Source organism: Oryctolagus cuniculus, chromosome 8, assembly GCF_051225735.1.
Source record: "Oryctolagus cuniculus isolate XC-2025 breed Fujian yellow rabbit chromosome 8, ASM5122573v1, whole genome shotgun sequence".
Taxonomy (NCBI): domain Eukaryota; kingdom Metazoa; phylum Chordata; class Mammalia; order Lagomorpha; family Leporidae; genus Oryctolagus; species Oryctolagus cuniculus.
Window position 1 is genome coordinate 29,313,121 of NC_142874.1, and position 12,130 is coordinate 29,325,250.

At 40.0% G+C, this 12,130-nt stretch overlaps 1 protein-coding gene across 1 annotated transcript in view; it reads right to left on the bottom strand.

The window, feature by feature from the left end:
- The window catches only part of LOC127486484 (rho GTPase-activating protein 20-like), a 161,402-nt gene that overhangs the window by 121,448 nt on the left and 27,824 nt on the right, over nt 1-12,130 (bottom strand). The window contains exons 4-5 of the mRNA XM_089301762.1: nt 2,840-2,951; nt 1,501-1,653 (exon numbers count right to left, since the gene is read on the bottom strand). The gene's annotated coding sequence lies outside the window, so the exon portion shown is untranslated. The remainder of the gene's footprint in view (nt 1-1,500; nt 1,654-2,839; nt 2,952-12,130) is intronic.

Here is a 12,130-nt window from a genome sequence, read left to right on the forward strand (position 1 = left end):
TGATTTGAGATCCAGCTGCCCTTCTATCTAGCCCCTTACTAGAGAACCTAGAAAAGCAATGGACTATGGTCCAAGGACTTGGGCCCCTAGCTACTTACGTGGGAAGCCCTGCCGTAGTTCTAGGATCTTGATCTGACTTGGTCCAGTGCTGTCTATTGTAGATATTTGGGTAGTGAACCACTGGTTTTGAGGTATACATATCTCTCTCTCTCTCTCTCTCTCTCTCTCCATCCCTCTCTCTCCCTCTGTCCTTAGTCATTCTAAATTTCAACTAAATAAATAAAATAGGACATTGAAAACCCCACAAGAGTGTACAGCAACACATAGATGATATAAAGCTCTAAGAATTTGTGCTAAAGATGCTAGCTGACAGGGAATGAACAAAATGCATGTCAACCTTTAAAAATGTCATTTCACAGAACGCCTAGTGAAACACCTCATGATGTGAAAAGGCATACAGAGCTTTCATTGCCACTTTTCCTGAAATGATCAAGCTCACTAACGTCAATAGCTCCCTTACTTCATAACGATTTTCAGGGTCCACACATTTGCAATGAGAACCCAGAAGCTGCCCTTGCTCTCAGGTTTTCAGCCTTTCCTGTCATTCCTTTTGCTACCTTTCTGAACCCAGTTTGGGCTGTTTTAAAGGTGAATGGCTCAGCTAAAGCAAAACCGGTGCTACAGAAGGAGCTGGAAACAACAGACTGGTTGGCATCTCCGACTACTGAGACCAACATTTCATTCTAGGGCATTACTTTCTGGACTTCACTTCTAGATGCACTACTATAATTAATCATATATGTAGTAATAATAAGATCATTGCTTTGCCAAATATAGACAGGAAAGACTGACATTTAAAGTGTCATGGAGTGTTTTGGGGAAGATCTCATTATTGCCATTGTTTACCAAATTGACATATAATGTTTCAGGCAGTCTCTGCTTTCTAGAAGAATTTTTTAACATATTTCATAAAAAGACTACCAGAATTTTTATCTCCATGTTTTACTAAAACACCATGCCTGCTTTCCTTCTGAATCCACGTTTCAAGTGTTAGAGGTACTGAACAGCCCTAGAGTTCAACTGAATGTTTCAGTCTTAACAGAGCTCACTGAGGCTATTTGGAAACCTAGATGTCTGACTGCTCCTAATCAACGCTACTTCCATTTGTGTATGAGTAATTCCCTTATCAGCAAACTCCATTTGTTGGGTGATCTGTTCTAGCCCCCTGAAATCCCACTAGGTAATTCCAACAACTCTCAGGTTATGGTGTTTCATAAAAGCATTCCTGTAACCATCATTACATATTGATATCTATTTGTTTAGCACTATGAGATGAAGGAATGCAAGAGATTCCCCTCTATTCTTAAAAAGCACACAATTGGATTAGAACCGTAATCTTGGTTAATACCATAATTATTTGGCTATAATTACGGTTAAACCACAATCTTGCATAATTACAAACAGAAAAAGATGCATAATTAAATGAACCAGTTTGCTTACTGCATGATCCTCAGTCACGTATTTTCCTCTTTTCAGATCTCAAGTTCCAGAGAGGCCAGGACCTTGCTGAATTCGTCCTGGCACTTGGCACACAGTATTCTGCACACTCACAGATGCTCAATAAGTCATTTTTGATGAATGGATGTGCATTTGCTTAATAAAGGTGAAGATTAAATGAGTTACATACATGAAGACCTTAGGACAACATCTATTATTAAGACATTAATATAGTAAAATATTGGCCGGCGCTATGGCTCAAAAGGCTAATCCTCCGCCTGCGGTGCCGGCACACCAGGTTCTAGTCCCAGTCTGGGCGCTGGATTCTGTCCCGGTTGCTCCTCTTCCAGGCCAGCTCTCTGCTGTGGCCCAGGAAGGCAGTGGAGGATGGCCCGGGTGCTTGGGCCCTGCACCCGCATGGGAGACCAGGAGAAGCACCTGGCTCCTGGCTTCGGATCAGCGCAGTGCAGCGGCCGCAGCAGCCACTGGAGGGTGAACCAACAGTAAGGGAAAACCCTTCTCTCTCTCTCTCTCTCTCCCTCTCACTGTCCACTCTGCCTGTTAAAAAAAAATTGAAAAAATAAAATATAAAAAAAATTATAGTAAAATATTATCAAATGGATAAGATTTAGAATAGAGATTAGAATAGACATTCTAAAATTTATTTTAAAGTGACCTTGGAAAAAATAGGTGATAACAGAAAGAATACACCTTATGACACTATTGATGAAGGCAATGTATTAAGCATGGTGTTTAAATACATAAAGACTAAAGGTGTATAATAGCACTGCAATCCAACATTTGTTAAGCAAAACACAAATAACATTTTTTATTTCAAAATAATGCATACTTTAAAACTGTTGTTAGGAGAGGAAGGGGGATGTAAATTAACACTTATCTAATCAACTGAAAGTATCTTCGGAGTTATTCAAAGACTCCCGAAGTAACTAAGAGGAATGCTCTGATTTCATAGCAAAGTATGTCTAGAATGATGCTCAACAGTATAATGTTCATAGAAGCATGAGCATTCTCCACCCAGGGTGACTGAGACCTTCAGAAGTTTACACAATATATTGGGAATTTCATACATTTAAATGAAGTATGAGTATCATAACGATACATGTCAATCTAGGAAAGCATCTGCAATCATCCTTTATAGGTAAAAATGTGTCTGAACAATTGATTAAATGGGCCATCTAGTATACCACGTGTATATGAATAGTTAAGTTCAAAATCCAATGCTATAGACTAAAAGCAATTATGTTAAAAGTATCCTACCTAGATAAATAAATGACAGACTCACTAGCCTTTCTAGCCATGATGACTCTCCAGGTGAACTCACCTCAAGCAAAGGAGCTCCTCCATCTCTCTACAGAAATGAACAGGAAATGCAAGAAGCAGCACCTGCTGCAGAGACCCAATTCCCACTTCACGGATGTCAAGTGCCCAGGATGCTGTAAGATAACCATGGACTTTAGCCATGTGCAAATTGTAGTTTTGTGTGTTGGCTGCTGCACTGTCCTCTGCCAGTCTAAAGGAGACAAAGCAATGTTTACAGAAGAAAATTCATATCTCATAAAACATACCTGAGAAACAAATGGTACTTCATATGAATCTAATTCCAAATAATTAGGACTCATGTGGTAATAAAAGGAAATTTAGGAGGAAATTACCAAAGTAGGATACTCTTATTCCTGCCAAACCGTTCATCATCATAGTCTGATCACACTCAATATCAAAGTGCCATCTTTCAAGGACCCCAACCACTTTTTTTTTGGACAGGCAGAGTTAAACAGTCAAAGAGACACAGAGAAAGGTCTTCCTTTACTGTTGGTTCACCCCCCAAATGGCTGCTACGGCTGGTGCGCCGCGTCGATCCGAAGCCAGGATCAGGTGCTTCCTCCTGGTCTCCCACGTGGGTGCAGGGCCCAAGCACTTGGGCCATCCTCCACTGCCTTCCCGGGCCACAGCAGAGAGTTGGACTGGACTGGCGCCCCAACCAGGACTAGAACCCGGGTGCTGGTGCTGCAGGCAGAGGATTAGATAGTGAGCCATGGCACCAGCCTGACCCCAACCACTTTTAATATATGAGGTGACTCCCACCAGTTCCTGAGCCGAATACTTTGATAACCAATCCATAACACACAGCAACATATTCCTTTACATTGTTCAATTATCTCTAATTTTTGAAATCTATAGGGAAAGAAAGTGGTTTTCCATCTGCAGGATCACTCTCCAAATGCCCACAGCAGCTGTGGCTACACTTGGCCAAGTTCAGAAGCCTGGATCTCCAGCCAAGTCTCCTGGGAGGGTGGCAGAGTCCAAGTATTTGAATCAACAATGGATGCCTCTCAGAATGCGCATTAGCAGCAAACTGCATTAGAAGCAGAGGCAGAGGCAGGACTGAACACAGGTACTCTGTGTTCACTCTTCTCATGCCCCACATTCCACCATCAGCACATTTCCACCACTGTTATTTTGTATCTCCTTTCAAAAGCAAGAGAACTTGCCCCATACATGGTCAAGCTCTGGTTTTCACATTCACAGTACTTGGTCTTGGGTTCCAAGATGGCGGAGTAGCCCAGGAGAAGATGGCTTTAAAAAAAGTGGACAGAGTATAGTCTCAGAGACGAGTTAGGGAGAAAACAGCAAAGGAAACACTACCAAAATTAAAGGGACATGGTGGACATACATAGATGGTGTGGGTGCCCAGGCTCAGGTCTCCAGCAGCAGAGCCTACACACCAGCATTGGAAAGGGGGTGGGGGTGAGACCAGACTGCAGCAGCCCAAGCCAGTGGCAAAAATAGCTGCAAGAAGAACCTAGAGGGAACCAGCTTGGAACCCCATGGGGGATAGTGTACCGGCTAAACTAGAGGAGGGAAATGAAAAAGGACAATCACTTTACAATGGCATCCTGTAACAAGCTAATAGAGCAGGTGCCATTAGGGACATTTATAACAGCTGTGCCAGCTTGTGTCCATGCCCAGCAACTAGTTGAGTGCAGACCCTGACTGGTGGGGAGAACTAACAGGGGGATAGGAGCCTGTGACTATGTGAGGCTTCTGTACTGGGACTGTGAAAAAAACTGAGGGAGTGTGGGAGGGAGCATGGCTGGGACTCTGGGCACTCACACTGGGAGACTCCACACGCTCAGGGCTTCCTGGTTACCTGGAGAGAGACATCGCTGGAGAATCTGAACTTACACTGAGGACTGCACAGATCCTTTGTGTGCTCCTTGGGACAGAGTGGATGAATATTATAGCCACTGGGGCTAGCGCTGAGGTACTGGACTCCATTAAGGAGAGGAGCTCACCTGAGCAGAAAAACTTTCCCTTCTGATAAAAAAGAGAGAGCGAGATTTATCATGCCCAACCTGGGTGTGTCAACATAGGCATGCCCTCAACCCTGGAGAACTGAACAGAGCTCTCCGGCCACATCCACTACAAGCCTCTATAGAGATTCAAAAGCAGACATTCCACTTATCTACACAGTCACAGTACAAATATAAAACACACCAGAGCAAAAAAGGAAAAAAAAAAAAAAAAGAACAATGAGTATCTCCACAAATGCCAAACAACAAATGCAGCAATTCAAGAAACAAGAAGGAGGAAGACAACATGAAGTCCCCAAAAGAACACAATGCTTCCATGCTAGATTGTGAAGATGATGAGATGGAAGAAATGCAAGAAACGGAGCTCAAAAAATTGATCATAAGATTACACAGAAATAATCAGAAGCAAACGCACAAACTACTGAAATCCATACAGCATATGAAAGGAAATTTCTCCCATGAAATTGAGATCAGAAGGAGAAATCCAAACGAAATGAAGAATTCAACAGAACAAATACAAAAATGCAACTGAGAGCCTTAACAATAGAATTGGTGAAGCAGAAGAAAGACTATAAGACTTAGAAGACAAAGCACAGGAAAGAATACAGTCAAACCAAAGACAAGAAGAGGAAATTAGAAACCTAAAAAACACGGTTGGGAATATACAGGATACTATAAACACACACACACACACACACACACACACACACACACACACACATTTGGGTTCTAGGAGTTCCTGAAGGCATGGAGAGAGAGAAAGGATTAGAAAGCCTTTTTAGGGAAATATTAACAGAAACCTCCCTAGTCTGGAGAGATAAAAAGACATCCAAGTACAGGGAACACACAGGAAATCTAATAGACATGGCCAAAAAATACCCTCACCACAACACACTGTAATCAAACTCACCACAGTAAAACCTAAAGAGAAGATTCTAAAACATGCATGAGAGAAACGCCAGATTACTTTCAGAGAATCTCCAGTTAGACTCACAGCAGACATCTCATCAGAAACCCTACAAGCTAGGAGAGAATGGTGAAACTTAGTCCAAGTCTTAAGAGAAAAAAACTGTCATCCCAGAATATTATACCCTGCAAAAAGATCTCATTTATGAATGAAAATGAAATAAAGACCTTCCCTAACAAAGAGAAATTAAAACAATCTGTTGCCACCTGTCCAGCCCAACAAAAAATGCTTAAGGATGAGTCGCACACAGAAACACTGTCATCACTATGAAAGAAGGTGAAGGAAGGAAATCAATCAGTGAAAGCTCAAAGAAAATTCAAACTAAAAAATGGGAATGTTTTTGGAAAAACGGCAGGAAAAAGTGATTACATATCAATAGTCACCTTGAATATAAATGGCCTCAACTCCCCCATTAAAAGGCACAGACTGGCTGAATGGATTTAAAAAAACATCTATTTGCTGCCTACAAGATTCACATCTCATCAAGAAAGATGCATGCAGACTGAAAGTGTAAGGGTGGAAAAAGATATGCCATGCCAACAGAATCCAAAAGGAGGTAGTGTAGCCATCCTAATATTAGACAAAATAGACTTTAACACAAAAACTGTTGAAAGAGACAAAGGATAGGCTTGGTGCTGTGGCACAGTGGGTTAACACCCTGGTCTGAAGCGCCAGCATCCCATATGGACACCGGTTTGAAACCTCGCTGCTCCACTTCCAATCCAGCTCTCTGCTATGGCCTGGGAAAGCAGGAGAAAGGTGGCCCAAGTCCATCAGCGCAGCTCCAGTCATTGTAGCCAATTGGGGAGTGAACCAGCAGATGGAAGACTGACTGACCGCTCTCTCCCGATCTCTCTCTCTCTCTCTCTCCCGATCTCTCTCTCTCTGCCTCTGCCTCTCTCTATGTAACTCTTTCAAATAAATCAATCTTTTTTCTTTTTTAAAAACTTTTATTTTTAAATATAAATATAAATTCTGAAAGCACAACTTTTGGATTATAGCGGCTTTCCCCCCCATAACCTTCCTCCCATCTCCCACTCCCTCTCCTATCCCATTCTTCATCAAGATTCATTTTCAATTATTTTTATGTACAGAAGGTCAACTTGGTATATACTAAGATTTCAACAGTTTGCACCTACACAGATACACAATGTATATAGTACTGTTTGAAGATTAGTTTTACCATTAATTTGCATAGTACAACATATTAGGGACAGAGATCCTACATGGGGAGCAAGTGTACAGTGACTCCTGTTGTTGATATAACAATTGACACTCTTATTTATGACACTAGTCTTGTTTATGTGGTCCCTTTGACATTTAATCCTATCTTTTTGATCAATTATGAACTGCAACTGATCACTTTGGCTAGTAAGATGGCATTGGTACATGCCACCTTGATGGGACTGATTTGGAATCCCATGGAACATTTCTAGCTCTACCATTGGGGTAAGTCCGAGAGAACATGTGCCAAACTATACATCTCTTCCCTCTCTTATTCCCACTCTTATATTTAACAGGGATCACTTTTCAGTTAAATTTAAACACCTAAGAATATTCGTGTGTAAATGAAAGAGTTCAACCAATAGTATTAAGTAGAAAAAAAATACTAAAGGGAATAAAACAGTAAGTTTTTCCTTGACAGTCAGGACAAGCACTGATCGAGTCATTGTTTCTCATAGTGTCCATTTCACTTCTACAGATTTCCTTTTAGATGCTAAGTTAGTTGTCACTGCTCAGGGAGAACATATGATATTTGTCCCTTTGGGACTGGCTTATTTCACTAAGTATGGTGTTTTCCAGATTCCTCCATTCTGTTTCAAATGACCAAATTTCATTTTTTACTGCTGTATAGTATTCTATAGAGTACATATTCCATATTTCTTTAGCCAGTCTACTGTTGATGGGCATTTAGGATGATTCCATGTTTTAGCTATTGTGAATTGAGCTGCAATAAACACTGAAGTGCAGACAGATCTTTTATCAAATAAATAAATCTTTAAGGGGGGGGCACTGTGTAATGATTAGGGGAATCAATTCAACAGGAACATGTAACTACTATAAATATATATGCACCTAATCACAGGGCAACTGGCTATTTAAAAGAAATGTTAAAGGATTTAAAGGGAGACTTAGACTCCAGTGCAATAGTAATGGGGAACTTCACTACTCCACTTTAAGCAATGGACAGATCAACCAGAAAGAACATCAACAGGAGAAGAGCAGATTTAATCGACGCTATACACCAAATGGACCTAACAGAGATCTAGAAAACTTTTCGCCCTACAGTCGCAGAATACACATTCTTATCAGCAGTGCATGAAACTTTCTCTAGGACTGACCACATATGAGGCCATAAAGGAAGTTTTAGCAAATTCCAAAAAAATCAAAATCATACCATGCGTCTTCTAAGACCACAATGGAATGAAGCTGGAAATCAGCAACTCAGGAATCTCTAGAGCATATACAAACATGGAGACTGAACAACATGCTCCTGAATGAACAGTGGGTCAAACAACAAGTCAACAGAGAAATCAAAAAATTTCTGGAAACAAAGGAAGACAACAACATAACATATCAAAACTTATGGGATATAGCAAAACAGTGTTAAAAACAAAGTTTATAGCAATAGCTGCCGAAATCACAAAACTGGAAAAGCACCAAATAAATGAGCTACGTGCATCTCAAGGATCTGGAAAAAACAACAGTAAACCAAACCCAAAACTAGTAGGAAACAAGAAAAAAATTAGAGGAGAAATCAACAAAATTGAATTAAAAAATATAAAAGATCAGCAAAACGAAGAGCTAATTTCTTTAAAAAAAAAAATAAACAAAACTGACACACCATTGCCCAACTAACCAAAAAAAAAAAGACCCAATTCAATAAAATTAGAGATGAAAAAGGAAATGGACAACACACACCACAGAAATAAAACAAAATCCTCAGAAATGACTACAAAGAGCTGTATACCAACAAACTGGGAAATGTAGAAGAAATTCCTAGACACATATAAGCTACCTAAATTGAGGCATGAAGACATAGGAAACTTAAACAGACTCGTAACCAAGACAGAAGTTGAATCATTAATAAAGGCCCTCCCCACAAAGAAAAGCCCAGGACTGGATGGCTGCACTGCTGAATAAAACTACCAGACATTTAAAGAAGAATTCACTGCAATTCTTCTGAAGCTATTCAAAACAGTTGAGAGGGAATCCTCCCAAATTCATTCTACAAAACCAGCACCACCTTAATTCCTAAACCTGAAAAAGATGCAACAGAGAAAGAGAATTACAGGCCAACTTCCCTGAAAAACATACATGCAAAAATCCTCAACAACTTCTAGCCAATTGAATCCAACATCAGAAAGATCACTCACCCAGAACAACTGGGATTTATCCCTGGTATGCAGGGATGGCTTAACATTCACAAATCAATCCATGTGATACATCACATTAGAAAAATGCTGACAAAAACCGTATGACTATCTCAATAGATGCAGAGAAAGCATCTCATAAAATACAACAGCCATTCATGATGAAAACTCTAAGCAAATTGGGCAAAACTTGGAAGCATTCCCACTGAGATACAGTACCAGACAGGGATGGCCACTCTCACCACTGCTACTCAATATAGTCCTGGAAGTTTCAGCCAGAGCCTTAAGGCAAGAAAAAGAAATCAAACGGATACCAATTAGAAAAGAGGAAATCAAAATTTCCTAGCTACAGATGACATGATTCTATACGTAGGGGATTCAAAAAAATGCCACCAAGACTCTACTGGAACTTATAGGAGAGTTTGGTAAAGTAGCAGGATATAAATTCAACACACAAAAATCAACAGCCTTTGTATACACAAACAATGCCAGCTGAGAAAGAACTTCTAAGATCGAACCCATTCATAATAGCTACAAAAAGTCAAATACTTTGGAATAAATATAAGCAAGGATGTCACAGATCTCTCCAATGAGAATAACAAAACATTACAGAAAGAAATAGAAGAAGATACCAAAAAATGGAAAAACCTTCCATGTTCATGGTTTGGTGGAGGCAATATCATCAAAATGTCCATTCTTCTGAAATCAATTTAAAAATTCAGTGCAATTCTGATCAAAACACCAAAGACAATCTTCTCAGATCTAGAAAAATGATGCTGAAATGCATATGAAGACACAGGAGACCTCGAATAGCTCAAGTCAGCTTATACAACAAAAATAAAGCCAGAGGCAGCACGATACCAGTTTTCCAGACATACTCCAAGGCAGTTATAATCAAAATAGTCTGGTACTGGTACAAAAACAGATGGATAGAACAATGAAACACACAGACTAGACACACCAGAAATCAATCTGCACATCTACAACCAATTTATATTTGATTAAGGAGCCAAAAAACTGATCCCAGGAGCAAGGACAGTCTCTTCCTGAAATGGTGCTGGAAAAACTCGACTTCCATACACAGAAGTTTGAAGCAAGGCCCCTACCTTATCCCCTTACACAAAAATCCACTCAACATGGATTGGAGACGTAAATCTATGACCCAACACCATCAAATTATTAGAGAACAGTGGAAAAACCCTGCAAGACATTGGCACAAGCAAAGAGTACTTGGAAAATACCCCAGAGGTGCATGCAGTCAAAGCCAAAATTAAACATAAGATTACTTCAAATTGAGAACTTTCTGTATGGCGAAAGAAACAGTCAGGAAAGTGTAGAGGCAACCAAAGGAATGGGAGAAATTATTTGCAAACTATATAACTTAAGAAGGATTAATAACCAGAATCTACAAAGAGGTCAAGAAACTCCATAACAACAAAAAACAACCCAGTTAAGAGATGGGCCAAGGACTTAAACAAACATTTTGCAAAAGAGGAAATCCAAATGGCTAACAGACACATGAAAAAATGTTTAGGATCACTAACCATCAGGGAACTGCAAATCAAAACCACAATGAGGTTTCGCCTCACCCCGGTTAGAATGGCTCACATAAAGAAATCAGCAAACAACAAATGCTGGTGAGGATGTGGGGGAAAAGGTACCCTAATCCACTGTTGGTGGGAATGCAAACTGGTGAAAACCACTATAGAAGACACTTTGGAGAAACCTCAGAAGTCTGAATATATTCCTACCATATGACCCAGCCATCCCACTCCTTGTAAGTTACCAAAGAGAAATGAAATCATCACACAAAAGAGCTATCTGTATCTCCATGTTTATTGCAGCTCAATTCACAATAGCTAAGACATGGAATTAACCTAAATGCCAATCAATGGAAAACTGCATAGAGAAATTAAGGGATATGTACTCTATGGAATACTACATTGCAGTAAAAAAAAAAAAAATCCCATCATTTGAAACAAAATGGAGGAATCTTGAAAACACCATACTTAGTGAAATAAGCCAGTCCCAAAGGGACAAATATCACTTTCTCCCTGATCTGTGACACCTAAAAGGAAACCTCTAGAAGTGAAATTGACACTAAGAGAAGCAATGACTTGAACAGCCCTTGTCTTGACTGTCGAGAAACAGTTTATGCTTTTATTGTTTTCACTATGCTCTTTTTCTACTTAATGCCACTGGTTGAGCTCTTTACTTAACATAGAATTAATCATAGATGTTTAAATCCATTTGAAAATAGATCCCAGTTAAAAAAAATAAGAAATGGAATAAGAAAGAGAAGAGATGTACAGTTCAGCAAAAAGTTCCCATGGACTTACCCCTGAGGGTAAAGCTAAAAACTTGCCATGGGACACCAAATCACATGAAGCTGGGTGGTACTAATGCCACCTTACTAATCAAAGTGATCATATTAGGTGTGTAACTGATCATATAGATAGGATGAAGTGTCAAAGGAATCACATAAACAAGACCAAGTGTCTGCTAATGACAATAGAGAGAATTAAAAAGGAGAGAATGATCCAACATGGAAAGTAGTCCACACAGCAGACTCACATAATGACAAATGCCCTAAACAGCACTCTGACCTCAGAATCAGCCCTTAAGGCATTTGGATCTGACTGAAAGGCCCATGAGAGCATTTCAGGCATGGAAAACCAAGATACTGTGGCAAAAAAAAAAAAAAAGATCACCATGAAGGATGTCTGTGAATGAGGTTCCAGGGTAAAGAAGAGGCCATCAAAGAAGGATGAGCTTTTCTTTGAAGGGAGGAGAGAACTTCCACTTTGCTTATGGCCTTGTCTAAATACTGCCAGAGTTTGTGGACTCAAAATGCCTCCATAGCCTTGGCAGCTCATGTCAAGAGCCTCGGGTGATTACTGATGTCATCAATACGAGTGTCAACTGTTAAATCAACATTACAGGAGTCACTGTGCACTTAC